Consider the following 18,275-nt stretch of genomic DNA (forward strand, 5'->3'; position numbering starts at 1 on the left):
AAATTACTGGCAGAAGCGCCTATATAGGCCACTGGTGGCCTTTTAACATTCACCATCGTTATTTGATGTGAGTTAACAAAGCTGATCAAATAATCCGCCAACGCGACCGGGAGGGAAACAAATCTTAGACCGTTGGGGATCAAAATAGGAAATTCAATCAAACGGAACATCAACAGGACTCGGATACAGTGATAATATCTACTCGCCCCTTCCCCGACATCGCAACACATACTTTACATTCTCCCCATCGTCTCTCCTCACAGACAGACGGAGCAGTCCGAAGAAACTTTTAATGAACAAGCTGAGTGTCTTTTTGGAATCACTTTGCCGGTCGATAAGCACCTCCCGCAGTGTAAATGGCGCCGCGGAGGGCTGAGGTCAGATCAACAGCACGGCATAACGGCAAGAACAGACAAAACAAGATGACACCTGCGGGGAGATTAGCTTGGATATATATCTATTTGGAGCTGGCCAGGCCTTTGATATCGAGAGTGACATCTGATCTTGGAAATGTTTTGTTTTTTTATGTCGGCAGGCTGAGATATGTTCTGGCACGACGAGATGAATGATTGGACATTTTGTGATCCTTGTTTACATGCTGAGGTTCAAAGTTCATAACCTTTGACCTTGATGGTGCACTGTTGCAATGTCTCTGATGACTTGAGATCAATGAAAAGACTCGTGATGGCTTAGCCTCGGACACAAACAAATAAACATAACAATGTCGCACAAACTGCCATGGTGGCATGTGTTTAATGGTATTATTTGCATTTGAGGGTGAGGGTTGAAAAGGCAGCAATGCAATTCCTTTCTCATATACGCAACATGATTCAACAGCATGAGCGCTTATTAAAAACAAGACAAATACAAAGGCATATCGGCGGAGGCGTCAATCCAAAAGCCTCTGAAGGCTGCCGTAATTTACCGCAATGCAGATGATAGGTGGCATCATTAGTCACAAAGCGTACACTTCATTGACCCCCGCCGATATTAATGAGACCCACCTGTTCACTTAATGGACAGCCCCCCCCCCCCCCCCCTTGGTGGGAGAAGCATCAGCATGGCCTGGCCGACGTATATTGTTGGAAGCAGAATGCCTTGAGTACCCTTACATCCCTTCACAGTCTTTACCGACCTGTGAAGGTTTTAATGACGTCTAATCAGCAAGGGAGGTTTCCCCTTAATTGAACTGAGCTCAGCACATCAAGTGCATTGAAATGATAGACACAACAGGAATTTAATGATAAGGGACAGAGAAGAAGAAGTGATTTTTAGTTTCATCAGACCGCTACTGTCTACTACAATGTGTGAAGAATATACTTAAATTGTAAGAAATACAGTATGTGTTGTTTTGTTGAGAGCAAACAATACAGCACACTATGAGTTCTTATGATTTTCATAAAGGTAATGCCTTCACTGCCTCGTTTCAGTCAGCAGTAAACATAAACAACATGATGAAGTCAGGAAAACAGGCGAGCAGTGGCGCTTGTAAGGAGCTATTTGTCTTTATGATCCACACGCATGCCACAAACAGATGAAATATTAACATCATATCATTTGCAGGGGCTTGCCATGCATGAAATATCTTTTTTTTTCCCAGCATGAGCATAATGAACTAAGAGTGACATTCTCAAATTCATTTGCAGTGTTTTTTTGTTTTTGTTTTTGTTGTGGTAGTGTTCCGTTAATGGTATCATTGGTGCAAAACGACAGATACTGTAAGCTGAAATCACATCAGTAGGAGTTTGTTCTACACAGGGATCAATCACGTGAGGATGATTGCATTTGTTAATTTTTCAGATGCAAGAGATGCACTCAGCATGTGAACAGTTGCTTCACATGGGCACGCATCCTCTCCTGTGAAAGAGTGTGAATACATCAGAGTCCTTCACTCTGCGTTAGTGCCGCCTCTGCGGATTTAGTGGGTCAAGGGGAGTCGAGTGCGGCGGGATGGCATGAGCACTATGGGTGTCAAGACAAGGTCAGACGAAGGGCAGCAGTAGATGAAGATCTTTACAGACTGGCGACGGCAGACCACAGCGGTTCCAGCGAGGTCGGCAAGTCTGTTAAGATTACATTCTGGGACAGGACAGAGGTGCAACGCTACATTGATTGCAACGCACTCTCAAAGCTAAAAAGCTAAAAATGTATTAAAAGCTAAAAAGCAAGAGACTGGATGTATGTTTCACCATGGTGGCAAAAATGCCACACACTGCTAGATTAGCATTCTGCTAAAGATGAATGTGTTCATGGTGGTAGGAATGCCGTGAACGGTTTAGCTGACCTCAGGCTTTGAAAAATAAATGACTGTATCCACACATTTTTGCAGATTCCTCCTTAGCCCATGCACCATTCTCCTAGGAAATTGCAGCACCAACTCACAAAAAAGCAGGAAGGGTTGAATAGGAATACATTGACTCCGGCGAGCCTCCTGGCACCTCGGGCGGGCCCCAGTGTCCGGGGGCGAGCCCTACCCTATAGGGGTGTGGTGGGCGGGTGCGCCTCCTGCCCCCACCCGGCTTGGTTGAGGGAGGGTGGTACGGTTGTCTGGGGGTTTGGGGGACTGGGAGTGGCTGGGTTGTGGTGGGTGGCGGAGGTGTCGTAGGGGGGGTGGGGGGTGGGGGCTGTGGGCCGGTGGGGTGCCTGGCGGGCCTGCCTTGCCCCGTTCTGCTGCGTGGGGCGCGGGGCGCGGGCCGTGTTGGGGTGGGGTGGCGCTCCTTGGTTTGCTCTCCAACCGGTGGCCCCTATGGGGCCCGGGGGTTGTGCCTTGGCACTGCCGTGGCCTGGGAGGCCCTAGGGGGCTGTGCTTGCTCTGTGCTGCCGGGGTCGACGGCTCCCCTCTCTGGTGGAGGTTTTCATGCATGCCAGATCCACCACACCAGCATCTACCGAAATTCAAACACAATCTGCTTCTTCCTCTGGTCGTTGAATAGGTGGAGGCTGATGTCTGTGGATCTCACTTTGCTTCATCTATCCTTCCTTCCTTTCCTCAGTCTTTCCTGTGGTCTCTTGAGATCTCCCTAATTTGTTGGAATTGAGATGTTTCTGGGGTTGGTGAAAGATACTGGTTGGTAACCCGGTGGGTAGTAGGTGATGTCTGGTCGGTGCTGGATTTCGGTGAACGGTATGGGATTTTTAATAGGGTTTAGTTGAATTAATGAGTATACACAGACACCCGCACATGCACATACTCACGCACATCCAAAAAAGAAAAAATATATATAAAAAAAGAGAGAGCAATGATGATGACATGTCGAATCGGTGAGATTACTGGATAAACAATACTAAGCTCTCTTAAGAAAGAAAAAAAAAAGACAGGACATGGTTAAATTCTCACAGGAGAAGACCAAGAAACTGAGACATGGTTAAAAAATGTCAGGTGACCACTGATGCATGTTCTCTCGCCTTTGCACAGCTCCCATCAGATCTCCCTGTTTGGGCTTTCACTGTCAGTTAAAGGCAAACATGGAATCAATCCACTCATTGAAAAATGAGCTAATTAGTCAAAAGAGGAATGAAAATATATATATTTGTAACAAATATTGCCCGTTACCCTCAAATTTTTTTATTTGCCTTTTTAAACACTTCCCCCTGAGTAATGTGTGTGCGTGCCTTAACCCTGTGTTTTCTCAAACCAACCAGAAACAGTTCAAAAAGGAAAAACTCTTTGAATTTCCCTCCAGCAGGGACTGGATTTTGTTTTTACAACCCACAGGAAACACATACCTCAGAGCCTACCAAGATCTAAAAGCCTGTTTAGCAAGCAGACTAGCGATAAGACTGCTTATCAGTCCCCAGACAACTTTTATGGTCTGGTCTATCCACAGAAATCAGCCATGTGTTTTTGGAAACAACGCCCCTTGGAAGTTACATGGTACAACAGTGCCCTCTAGCGGTCACTATCGGTATTATTCTCAAGAATCCTGCCGCTCGTAATTAATCTGAAGTCTACATAATTTGGGGCATAAACGGACACTATGTACTTGACTGACATCAAGTGACTTATGTTGTTTTTCTTTGTACATAACCTGTATGTCTATCTCAAATGATAAGTGTAACTTCTGCAGCCATCTAAATTTAGCGAATTAGTAAGCTACGTGGATTCAATAACTCTGTGAAGCATCTGGCTTGTCAATTCTGATCAAAATTGATCAAATGCTATCCCAAAAGCTTGGTCTCAGTCCACCAAGTCTGCTTCAAGCGCACGGAAGAGGCGGGACTACCACTCCGACACAAGTTTAAAAGCCAGCGAGCGAAGAAACGTTCTCCTTTTCTTCGCTCTTCTTCCTCTTCGCCTCTTCTCTTCTTCTTTGCTCTTCTCCCTCTTCGCCTCTTCTCCTCTTCTCTTCTTGCTCCATGAACTTCTCCTGACCATCACGACAGACGTGGTTGCCGAACACGCTGAGAGCGAACACGTGGCTTCCTTCTTTGAGCCCTGGACTTGAGCCCCACCGCGCCAAAATGCCCATCTTGCAAGGACTCGCAACCACACTGCGTGTCCCAAAACGCGTGTGTCTGTTCCTGCCGAAAGCCGACCGACCTTCCGCTCTCTGAATCACGCAGCGTCCCGCCGACCCGGTTCCACGATAGCTGTTAGGCACCGACCCGCTGCGCGCCAGCGACCCATTTCTCCTCCAGCCGTGCGCCCGAGACACTCCGCAGCACCCAACCCAACTTACTGCGGCCTCTCAATTGCGCAAGCACATCATGACCAACCGGGACTTGTGCCAGCCAAAGACCTGCCGCGGCCTCCACGCTGCGCGCGCACCTCTCCACCAACCGGGGACCTGCAGCGGCCTCTCAGCCGTGCGCCCATCACCATCAGCCAGAGACTCCAGTGCAGCATTCCAGCTGCGCGTGCGCCGACCGCCCAGATTGCCTCCAACTGAGTTTTCTTTAACTGAAGATCGTTGCTCGCCGAGTCTCTCTCTCTCCCGTGTACCTGAACCAGTCCGTGAGTGCGCCTTCATTGCAATCTGCCCATACCACTGGTGCAACATTTTGAATCAATTATAAAAAATGATTGACAGGTCAAAACGCTTCCATCTCTATTCCCCATCTACCTTTTTCATTACTTTTTTATCTTAGTTCGTTAGGTTGCATGTTTTCTTTGTATCTCTGATTTGATCTTTTATTCTGTTTCATTAATAGGTTCGGCTGTGACTGATATATGTGTGTGTTTACTAAATAAATTTGTTGCCTAGAAATTCAAATTCTGCCGAATCATTTGTGTTTTCTGAGTGGTTTAGTAAGTCTCTTATTAAAGCAAAGAACTCCATGATTAACTATAGTAGCAACTTCAGATTATGAATACTTGATAATAGGATTTTTATCGTTTATTTTGCTCCTACAAACAAGCAAAGTCATTACGGCAAAGCCATCACAGCAACCCAAATAATCGCTTCAGGGGCAAGAGGGTGCACCTATCTTTCAAATAAATGTCTTGCCCCCTCATATTAGAAATTGAGAAATCACATTTTTAATATACACGCAGCAGCGGTTTTTGCTATGGGCAATGTGAGTGACCGCTCAGGGCGCAGTCAATGTGAGAGCGCACAAAAAACGCTAGTTTTCAGAATTTAACCACCCTATAACTTATTTTATATATTGGAATACCACCCAGCTTGGAGGATCTCGAACGTTTCATCGACGGATACTTTTACAGCTGTGCGATGGAGGATCCTTCCTATGAGAAGGGTTGGAGAATAAAACGCTAAAAGAAACGGTTCTGGATGTCCAATCCCGTAGCATGCGAGATAATTTAATATTCTCAAGGCATATCCGAGAACACCTCTAACAATCCAGAGGCCAAGATAAAAAAAATTATGACGACATCGTTAAAAATTCCTTAGGAGACGGTAAATAATATCTCTTTTCACCGTGTACATCGGCTTGGAGCCCGTAGAGGCAACAAACCCCGTCCTATTATTGCTAAGTTTGAGCATTTTAAACAGAAATATTTATTTTTAAAGTAAAGGACAGGAGCTTAAAGGGACCTCTTTCAGAATGAATGACCAATTCCCGAGAGAGATTAATGAGCGGCGAAAGGTACTGTTTCCCATAATGAGACAAAATAGGCAGGAGGGTAAACGGACTACGATGGTCGTTGATAAGCTATACATTGCTGGCCAACTATTCTGGAACCCCAACTCCACTCCCTGGCTGTTCTAATTGGCATTGGTGGAACTGAACTTTGTTTGATTATTAGATGTATACATATATATGTGGTTATAAAACCTAATATATGGATAATTATTATGTATAGGCTATATTACAAATATAATATTAATACATATGTAGCGATTATTTGGGTTGCCGTTAATGGCTTATGAAAAATTTAGACGGTACTGAGGGGAGTTGTAATTTCCTCAGCAACCTCTGGGGCACCAAGTTGACTTTGTTTGTTTGTAGGCGCAAAATAAATAATAAAAATCCTATTATCAAGTATTCATAATCTGAAGTTGCTACTTTAGTTAATCATGGAGTTCTTTGAGAACAGGTGGCCTAGAGAATAAGAGATTTACTAATCCACTCAGAAAACACAAATGATTCGGCAGAATTTGAATTTCTAGACAACAAATTTATTTAGTAAACACACACATATATCAGTCACAGCCAACCCTATTAATGAAACAGAATAAAAATGCAAATCAAAGATACAAAGAAAACATGCAACGTAACTAACTAAGATAAAAAGGGAATGGAAAAAGGTAGATGGGGGATAAAGATGGAAACAAGTAAATCCTTTTATGTTTGAATAAAAGCGTTGCACCAGTAGTATATGTTCAGATTGCAATGAAAGCGCAATTTACAGACTGGTCCAGTCTCACGGGAGAGAGAGAGAGACTCGACGAGCGTCGATCCTCGGTTGAATGCTGGAATGCTGCACTCGAGTCTCTGGCTGATGGTAGTGTGCGCACGACTGAGGGGCCGCTGCAGGTCTCCGGTTGGTGGCGAGGTGCACGTGTGTCTCCGACAAGAAACTCACCTACAAAAATCTGAAGAAAAATTACTTATTGACAAGAATTTTAGTCAAGTGTTCTCTGTCCCTTATAACAGTAGACAAAGAGGAGTCTGTACACTCATACATAAGAACGTATTCTTTAAATAATACAGTAACAGACCCAGAGGGTCGATACATTATTATTCAGGTGACTATATTTAATAAAATATATACATTTGGTAATTTATATGGCCCTAATAATGATGATCCAGCCTTTTTCCATGAATTTTTCTCTCAGCTGTTTAATTTAGCAGCGAACTCTACTATTATTATAGGAGGAGACTTTAACACAGTCTTAAATCCATTAATAGATTGTTCTAATAATACAACATGTATAAGGCGATTAAAATCTACTAAAGTAATAGGGGAATATATGGATGATTTTGGCCTCGTCGACAGCTGGAGACTTAAAAACCAGACTAAGAAGGAATTTACCTTATTTTCCGCGGTGCACCGGTCATTTTCAAGAATTTATTTTTTTCTTACAAATAATTCTATTGCTGATAAAATTGGTACAAAAATACATCCTATTATTATTAGCGACCATGCACCAGTTCCCCTTACCCTACAAGTTGATTATACCTTTAAACCACCCCCGACATGGCGTTTTAACATCTCACTGTTAAATGATGCAGAGTTTGACAAAATTATAAGAAGAGAGTGGGCAGACTTTTCAGAAATAAAGGTAACCTTAATAAGGTAAACCTTACTAGCATGTCACAGTGGCATGATAAGAAGGCAGTTATTGTCATTGGATGCAGAAAAAGCCTTCGACAAAGTTAACTGGTCCTTCCTCTTTGCTGTTTTAAATAAATTTGACTTTGGGAAGTCATTTATTCACTGGGTGTCAGTATTATATGATTCTCCTGAAGCTACAGTTACTACCAATGGGATTATATCTCAGAGTTTTACTCTACAGAGAGGCAAAAGACAGGGATGCCCATTGTCCCCTTTATTATTTGCGATATTTATTGAGCCGCTTGCATTAGCTATACGCCAGGAAAGGAGGATTCAAGGACATAAACATACATACAACATAACATAAAATTAATCTATATGTTGATGATATTTTACTTTATTTAGAAAACCTGCTATCTCGTTAGGAAAAGTATTTAATTTAATAACTAAATTCTCACATTTATCAGATTATTCTATTAACTGGACAAAATCACACTACTACCTATTACAGAAAATTCATGGAACCCTGCAAGCCAGGACCCACGCTATTAATTTCCTACAGGTAATTTAAAATACTTAGGCATACAAATCTCACTTAAATTAACTGATTTAATTCATTTAAACTTCACTCCACTTCTGGATAGCATTTACAGTGACTTGGAGCGCTGGAATAATCTTCCCATTTCTCTAATAGGACGAATAGCCAACATTAAAATGAAAGTTTTACCCCAAATAAATTATTTTTTCTCAATGATTCCATTCAAACCTACGTCTAACTGGTTCCAGTCGTTTTACTGGAATAAAAAATAAGCAAAGATTAGTCTATCTACTCTTCAAAAAAGTATATCCAAAGGAGGTCTAGAGGCACCAAATTTTATGCACTACTATATAGCTAACCAGCTACAATATAACATTCTATGGGCACAACCCAACAGAGATAATAACTGTTGGCTGGAACTGGAACAGAAGGATTGTAATAACCTCAGACTTTTAGATTTACTCTTTAATACAACATCGATTAAGCGACACAATTGTTTTAAAAACCCAATGATTTCCGCCACCCTAACCACCTGGTGGAAGGCACTAGAAATTACAAAAGCCCAATTGGAGCCCTGCGGGCTTTCTCCCATATTGCATAACCCCGACTTTCAATTTAACAACCAATCGTTTTATTTAGGTGTGTGGGAGCAGAAAGGAATTACACATCTCCACCATCTTTTCTCAGATAATATGTTTATATCATATACATCCTTGCTCCAAAAATACAAAATAAAAAACTGATTTTTTTTACATTATCTGCAAGTTAAAAGTATGATAAAGAAACAAATTCCAACACTTCGGGGTACGCTCCAACCGCCTGTTTTAGCAAAAAATATTACCAAGCTTTCTCCGACAACAACAAAAAAACTCTCAAAAATATATGTTACTTTCGTATACTGATAAAATGTCTTTACCCATCTCGAAATGGGAGATGAGCTCCGGAAACTGACTTTTGGATTCAAGTTTGTGAAAACGTATTTAAAATGACAAAACACCCAAACTTACAACAATAAAATTATTCATAGAATGATGAAGAAAATGGGAATCTCAGACTCCGACATTTGTCTCCAGTGTTTACAAAACACTACAGACACTTATTTTCATGCTTTATGGTTATGCGCTCCGGGTATGTATTTCTGGACTAAAGTCTTAGAAAAACTTTCCGCTATCTTGGACTGTAGGATACGTTTATCTCCAAACTTGTGTTTGCTAGGTGACCTAACAACAACTGACTTACCACGTAAACAATTTCAATCTACACTCGCAGCCCTTACTATCGTTAAAAAAAACTATTCTTGTTTACTGGAAAAATGAACAAACTCTGAATATCGACCAATGGTCTAACCTCCTCATAAATCACATTTTGTTGGAAAAAATATCTGCCTCGAATAAAAACCAAATATCAAAATTTATACAAACATGGTCTACGTATAGAGAATCTTTTAATCTAAATATGGTGACTTAATTTTGCCTGTTAGCGAGAGCCATCACATCACGATAACTTATATTGCTGTTTCTGTATTTGGCAATTTGTAACTAATGGTTGTGTTTTTATAGTCAGGAACCCAATTGCTGCCAGAAGGATCGTGTACATCAAATGACACCTTACAGTCACCAACTCCTCAAGATTCACTTCCAATGGGCACTAAGGGTTAATATTCGGAATCATTGCATGCCAGTGGGTTAACTTTATAGGTGCTGTCCCCCCTGGCTGGGTGTGGGCGGCTTTGCCCCTCTGTTGGCTGCTGTGTCTTGGCCGTTCCCTGTATCTCTTGGGGGGTGCTGCCTTGTGGTGATCTCCCAGGTGTCCGGCTTGGCAACGCGGTTCGGGGCGGGTGGGCCTCCGGGGTGCCCCGTGATTCCCTCTCCCCTCCCCCTCCTCCCCCTTGCCGCCTTTCCCTCCTCGCCTCCCCCCGCCTGTCCTCCGCCTCGGTCCCTTCTTCCTCATCACCCTTGGGATGGACCATGGGCCTGTTTTGAATTATTTTATCAAATGGTGTGAGGAGTCATATTTACAACTCAATGTTGTCAAGACTAACATGCAGTTTGATTCCCGTAGGAACACACCTACTATTCCACCAACCATTATTAAAGGTTCACCAGTAGAAACAGTCAGTCAATATAAATATTTAGGAATTATTTTGGACAGCAAGCTGACGTTTGAGGCCAACACAGACAAAATTCTGAAGAATGCCAATAAGAGATTGCTCTGTTTGAGGAAGTTGAGGACTTTTCATATTGACAACTCACTTGTGAAAATGTTCTATTCATCATTTGATGAATCTTTACACACATTTGCAATAATTTGTTGTTTTGGCAATCTCAGTATCGCCTTTTTACAGAGTTTCGGTTATTGCCATCAGGAAGGAGGTTGGCCTTTTCTAAGAAGGCAAAGTCAAATAGATACCTGAGATCATTTGTACCATCATCTGTTAAATTTTTAAATCAATTATGAGTTTTATTCCTTGTATCCTGATGACAACTATGACTTGCTTTATTGTTTGTTTTCTGTGTTTGATTGTGAGGCATTGTTGCACACCAAATTGCCCTTCGGGGACAATAAAGATATATATAATATGGATTATGTCTAAATGTTATGTGGAATATATGTTATATGACAATGTGGTAATATTGTGGGTAGCATGACTGCCATACAGGTAGGCGATCAAAGTTCCGGGTCTATGTGTAGTCTTCCCAAGCCTGTGTGGGTTTCCAGTTGATTTAAAACAATTGCCTATTAGTGCACAGATGTCAAAGGATGTTTCAGTTAAGTCCAAACTGACGATTGATGGCTGTCGACAGTTCTCCTGTACGCTGAACACCATTCCACACACATTCGACTCCCAGCTCCATCCTGCTTCTTATCGTTGTTGCTATTTGGGCACCTGGGAAGATGCAGCATTACATAGGAGAATGAGGAATGCGAATCGAGCGGGATCAAGCCGCGACAGGTCATTTGGTGAAGATGGTGTTGGTATAATTGCCCATTTGACGATAATGACAGTTGGAATAGGTACACCATTAGGTACACATATACTTGAGTTAGCAGTGATGTCCAACTGCAAAAACAAAACAAAACACTTGGTGTGTTGTAGTGAAGCTGAACAAAAATGTAAATTACAGCCAATGTGATAAACATAATGTATTGTATATTTGACAAAGCTCTCCTATTGCACATGATTAGCATGGCAAACGTATCGCTTTGTAGGCAAATATCCACTCGCCAAGCTGGAATTTACCCGAGATCAATATTAGTCCATGCCCATGTGCTTCAGATACCTTTTGACCTTTACGTCTGTTTAAACTTTGGAGTGGATTCTTGCATGAAGTGCACTGCGACTTGCCAACTGACTCAGGAGACGCGCTCTTCATCTGTCGGCCCACTCCATAATTTATAGCGCTTGTCACGGCGACAGGTGTCTGACGTGAGGTCCACTGAGGATCGATAACCGGCGACTGAAGTCGGGCCATAGCGCCACCGCGCAAGTCCCGTGGGAAATAGCAGAGGCAAATAAAGTTTGTCAGGGCGGTTTAATCAAAATGTCATCTCTCCTCTGTCCGCAGTAAGAATCTTAAAATTACGAGCGTATGTGTCACCAACATTTAGCTAAATTTAAAGACAAATCCAGAACATTGAAATTGTGGGCTGCGTACAGTTTGTGTACTGTAACTCGCCAAAGCTTGGCTCTGCTCGCTGAGGTGTTTGCGCAAGCACAATGTTGAAAAATGCATTTAAAAGCTGAAGTACTGGCATCATATTTCTTTTGTTTACTAGTTGGAGGGTAAAGACATATCAGCGCTGGGCTGATTTAATGGTAAGATCAGCAAAGTCAAAAACAAAACATTTGCCGCAAATGTTGCATTATAACACATGCTTTTTGTTTATTGACAAGATTTTTTTGGGGCGTTCCTGTGACTGTCTTGAGCCCATTTTGCCTGAAAAAAACCCCTTCTTGTCTGGTAGAATCTTCACCGTTGCTGATCAGGATATATTACAAAGAAATCACATCTGGATAGGCCACTTACCTTCAATATCAATGGCGCGATGTACTAAAGAATTTGTATTGCTGTGATGGTCTTAATAATTCATTAATAACTGCCCCATTTCGGTAACTACGGAATTCGTGGATATGGCTGGGCCAATTCTGGCTGTTTTCCGTCAGAGTCGGCTGACAGCCGGACAAATTGTGTATGTGCCAGATTCGGCCCAGATGAGGATACGGCATGCTTATAATCCTCAAGTGAAGTTGTTACTGGGCCAAGGAGCTTTACACTGTTGATGGCCCATGGCCGTGATGTTACTTTTGGCCCTTCCTTATATCCATCATGGCTCCCTTTCTCGGCCGTGATAGACAATGGACACTAATACCGGCAGGTTAGGAGCAAGCGAACAAGCAGAAAAACATGGGATGGACTTTCAGTAATAAGGAAGTTCAAGTGGAATGGATTAGAATTGGATAACAAAACATGACAAGGGTTCTCGCTATCTACAGTACTATTGAAGTGAAGGAAATCAATTGATTTCTGATCAGTAAGTAAGTAATTAATTACATTCCATCCGTCACGTTATTTTCTTCAATGCTGCATGTAGATTTATGATTATATTTACAAAAATAATGAGGTTATGTGCCTGAATATTTACTTCATTTCGCTTTCTGTATACTATATATTTAAGTTTGATCCAGCCTGTTCCGACCGGGAAAAGGCCCGGCAGCTAAGCAGCCTGATACAAGGAAAGGAGCGACTATGCCATCCGCTTCCGCACTCTCGCGGCAGAGAGTGGCTGGAACTCCACGGCTCTCTATGACGTCTTCCTCAAGGGCCTGGCGACGTCCATCCAAGAGCTGCTCATCTCAGTCGCTCTGCCACCGGATTTGGACTCCCTCATCGCCCTTGCCATACGGACGGATCATCGGCTGCAGGAGGTGACGCAGAGCCGCGGTCGCCGGGCAAGGACGATGGAGGGATCCCCGCTCTTCCAAGCACCAGGTGTGTCAGCTCCTCTCGGTTCTTCGGCAGTTCAGCGCCAACCCGTTCCCTTGGGGCGAGAGGAGGAGCCCATGCAACTGGGCAGAGCGCGGCTTTCGCTGGAGGAGAGACTGCGCCGAAAGCTGGAAGGTCTGTGCTTTTACTGCGGTAACCGAGATCATCTCGTGGCCGTCTGCCCAGCCAAAAGGACCCAAACGGTGAGTCAAGTTACGACTCCAGTGTCGGTTCCACGAAAACTCACACCAGTAAGAATCATTCACCGCACCACTCCCACAGACCTCCATGCCCTGATAGATTCTGGGGCTGATGAGAGCCTGATAGACTGGGGGCTTGTGAGACATTTTGGATAATTAAGCCCATTAAGGCTAGGGCACTAAATGGAAGTGAGTTATTCACCATTACACACATCACAGAACCCATCCAGCTCCAAGTTGGAAAACATAAGGAGCACCTAGTTTTTCATGTGTTTCAGTCTCCTTCACAGACTCTGGTCCTAGGACACCCATGGTTGTGTGAACACAACCCCCATGTAAACTGGTTGACTGGCGAAGTTCTGGGATGGGGGAAGAATTGTGTGAGCCATGGGGTTGGTTCGGCAATTCGAGAAGTGGACATCACGACTGTTAATCACATTTCTGTTAATTCCTTCACAGACTCTGAATACCCAAATTTGAGCATCGTCCCTTCTTGCTACCATCACCTCCAGGAGATTTTCAACAAGACCAAAGCCATGTCGCTCCCACCCCATCGTGCCTATGACTGTGCCATAGAGCTGGTTCCAGGTTCCACCATTCCCAAGGGACGCATATATTCTGTTTCAGGACCAGAGAAGGCGGCCCTGAAGGAATACATCGAGACTTCCCTGAAGGCTGGACTGATTCGTCCTTCCTCATCACCAGCGGGAGCAGGTTTCTTTTGTGTGGGGAAAAAGGATGGTTCCTTACGGCCTTGTATAGACTATAGCCTCCTTAATGACATTACAATAAAGAACCGCTACCCCCTTCCTCTCATGTCTTCCGTGTTTGAAAATCTTCAACAAGCTACGATCTTTACCAAATTGGATTTGCGCAATGCCTACCATCTCATTAGGATCCGGGAGGGGGATGAATGGAAAACCGGGTTTAATACACCTTGTGGCCATTACGAGTACCTAGTCATGCCCTTCGGTCTCACTAATGCTCCTGCGGTTTTCCAGGCCATGATTAATGACGTGTTGAGAGACTTTCTGGACCAGTTTGTGTATGTTTATTTAGACGACATACTTATATACTCGTCAGATCTAGCCACACATCAAATCCATGTTTCCAAGGTTCTTCAAAGACTGCTTGAGAACAAAACTATATGTCAAGGCAGAGAAAAGTGTTTTTCATGCCAAAACCGTCTCCTTCCTGGGCTTTGTCATAGCCCCTGGGAAGGTACAGATGGATCTGGCTAAAACTAGTGCTGTGAGGGAGTGGCCCACACCTTATAGCCGCAAGAAGGTTCAGCAATTCCTCGGGTTTGCCAACTTTTACAGACGCTTCATCAGAGGGTTCAGCGCAATAGCTGCCCCTCTGCATGCCCTCACCTCCCCTCTGGTGAGGTTCAGCTGGTCACCGGAGGCAGATGCCGCATTTCAAGCACTCAAACAACGCTTTGTCACAGCACCAATCCTCACAATGCCAGATCCACAACGGCAATTTGTTGTAGAAGTGGACGCGTCCAATGAGGGGATCGGAGCTGTCCTGTCTCAGCGTGCAGAGAAGGATGGAAAGATGCATCCCTGCGCCTTCTTGTCTCGACGACTATCCAAGGCTGAACGAAACTATGATGTTGGGGACAGAGAGCTTCTGGCTGTCAAGATTGCTTTGGAAGAATGGAGGCACTGGCTTGAGGGGGCAAAGCATCCGTTTGTGGTCTGGACCGATCACAAGAACCTGGAGTACATACGCAAAGCCAAGAGACTTAACCCACGCCAGGCCAGGTGGGCGCTGTTCTTTAACCGTTTTTCCTTCTCTCTCACTTACAGGCCGGGGTCTCGTAACGTCAAGCCCGACGCCCTGTCCCGTCTCTATGAGCCCGAGCCTGCAGCTAAGGAACCAGAGACCATCCTTTCGCCGAACTGTGTGGTTGGAGCCGTGACATGGCAAATCGAGAGGGATGTTAAACAAGCCAACGGTGAGGCAACTCCACCAAATGGATGCCCGCTTAATAGACTATTTGTCCCAGTGCAGCTGCGCCCACAGGTGATCCATTGGGCCCACACCTCGCTTCTTTCCTGTCATCCGGGAGTTCGACGGACAATGTACGCCATCTCCCGGCGATTCTGGTGGCCTTCCATGGAGCCGGAGGTCCGGGAGTACATCGAGGCCTGCTCGGTATGTGCCCGAAATAAGACATCCACCAGATCGCGCATGGGCCTGCTGCAGCCCCTTCCCATTCCTTCCAGACCATGGGCAGAAATATCCCTGGATTTTGTCACAGGACTCCCCATCTCCCGATGTAAAACCACAGTTCTCACAGTAGTCGACAGATTTTCTAAAATGGTCAGATTCATTGCCTTGCCTAAGCTTCCCTCAGCCAAGGAAACGGCTGAGGTCATGATTAACCACGTCTTTCGAGTTCATGGGTTCCCTAGAGACATTGTGTCGGACCGAGGGCCCCAGTTTGTGTCTCGTTTCTGGAGGGAGTTTTGCCGCTTAATCGGCGCCAAAGCCAGCCTAACCTCAGGGTACCACCCTGAGGCTAATGGCCAGTCTGAACGCCTCAACCAACAGTTAATCACAAAATCAAAATATCAAAATCACATGGCTCCACATAGGACGAGATCGAAGTACTGGGCAGGTTGTAAGTAAGCAGAGTTGTCCAAGTCGTTTGTTTCTATTCCAGAAGGCATAGTGTGGGGTTCCGCGAGAGCAACCACCGCCGCCTGGGTAAATACTTGAAAATCCCCCAGTCTCCTGGAGGTCGTCCTGGATGGCTCCAGGAGGCAGAGGGCTGCCTCCTCGTAACCGTGTGGCGAATCAGGGGTCCTGGGGAAGCAACTGGCCGCTCTCTGTGGTTGTAAGTGCTCCTGCAAGTCAAGAATGGGCTCGCTCCAGGCGTCACGGGGTCCGTGCCAGCGGGGGAAATGCTTAAGAGCATGCCGGACACAGAGCACCTCTTCGGGCTGGCTGCCTGCGATTCAGCGAAGCCTGGGTGCTGCTTATCCACTGCCAGGTGATTTTAGCTTCTTAAAGCCTTCGTTTCAGTGGCGTTGGCTCCAGACACCAAACGTTTTGTTGTATTTGTTTTCTTTTTACATTTAGTGGAAGGAAAACATGTCAGAACAGTAACTTTTTTTTCTACACAGGGAGGGGGGAAATATTTGTTTTTAACATACGTGTAGACAGGGCCTTAGATACTGTACAAAAAATGTGGCAAGACTGAGAATGTATTTTGGAATCTGGCATGAGTCGAACAACTTGAGTTATACAATGGCATTGACCAAGTTTGGTCATTTTCTGTTTAAATCTACCTAAAGCGGGGTTGTACGTTGATGACAATTTGTGGGTGTTGACTTGACCTTCATCTGAAAATCAGCCTGAAAACTGGATGGTGCAAGCAAAGGCTCTTAATCCATACAGTATTAATGACTGCATGACATTATGAAGAATGAGCAAGAAGCTCCAAAAATGATTTTTTTTTTTTTATAATAAAGCGACAACAAATAATGCACCATTTTTGCCCCACTTTGAGCCCCCAATTGGGTTAATGCTTGAGGATATCACAAACACAAACACATGCATGAATACAATCACACATTCACTGAGTCACTCTGCAAGAAAACAAAATAAAATGGACAAATTGTGAATCCTGGACAAAACAAGCTAAGACACCCTCGAGTCTTTTTTGTTGTTGTTGTTGCTGTCATTATGTGTCTTCCACTTTAGTGATGCTGTCCCTCCACTCTTCCCAGGCTCTGATTAGGGTAATTAAAAGCGTTGCCCGAAGAAAATGGACCGCTATCAAAAGCAACCTCAAGACAGAGGCAATAAATCTCCTGCCCGGCTGCCTGTCTTCAGGTTGCCTCGCCGGAGTAGAATATCACTGAGCCTCTAGTTGGCGGAGGCCCGAGAGTAACATATGCTGACAGAAACGGGGAACGGCGAGGGTGGCCAAGGGGTGGCCATTTTGTAGGTGACCTACTTGTGTTTTAATGAATAGAGGCGCAGGAGGAGGGCTTGAGCATTGTGTGCCAAATAAAGCATTTGTCCTTGCACTTATGCCACAAATATTTTAGAGTCCTTGCGGGAAAGAGCCAATGCTTTTAAATTACGCTGATTTATTAGATTCTTTCTCACCACGGGGCAGAGCCGGCCGTCCATCATAAGCATGCCGTTTTCATTCCGGCCAAGTTTGCAAACCCTAATCGTGTTATGGTATTCCGATAAACATTTTCATCGCCTAACACGTCCTGAAGGCGCTGCCATCGTCAGGCCGCTGATGGGGCGCAGCAGTCAGACATTGATTGAACACTCTAGTGAGGGGGGGAAACAGCGTGGAATGGGAGGCTCGGTGTGGCACATATTGACAAATAAAAGGTGACGCGGGATGGAAACAGCAGACGTGTCAGGGCTCGTAAATGGAAGCGATCAATAGCACGTTGCTGGGCGGGGAAAAAAAATTGTCACGTCCAGGGCGGGTATGTATGATGTCATCAATTCTCTTTTCCACTTCGTATATTTAAATTATCCATTATGCTGGCTACTTAATGCCAGTGACTGGAGGAGGCCTGGAGGAACTTCCTTCACCGTTGGTTGGACACAAGAGATGGAAGAACGCAAGGATGCACAAGCTTCAATTTAGGAGGCATGAATAAACAAGTAATGGGCTCTTGCACTGAAGAAATTTCCCCTGGCGATGTTCTGGACAGTTGCAGCTAACAGATCTTTCTGATCTTTGCTCTTTATATACATGCTGCCATTTAGAGATAGCTAAAGATAATACATTTATTTGGAGAAACGGCACTAGATCTCTACCAAGGCTTAAAATTGTCCCACTGACATGTCTTCATTGAATAATCATGACATACTGTTCCATTCCA

The sequence above is a fragment of the Leptonotus elevatus genome, chromosome 17 (genome assembly GCF_054856555.1).
Source record: "Leptonotus elevatus isolate MCC_2025b chromosome 17, RoL_Lele_1.0, whole genome shotgun sequence".
Lineage (NCBI taxonomy): Eukaryota > Metazoa > Chordata > Actinopteri > Syngnathiformes > Syngnathidae > Leptonotus > Leptonotus elevatus.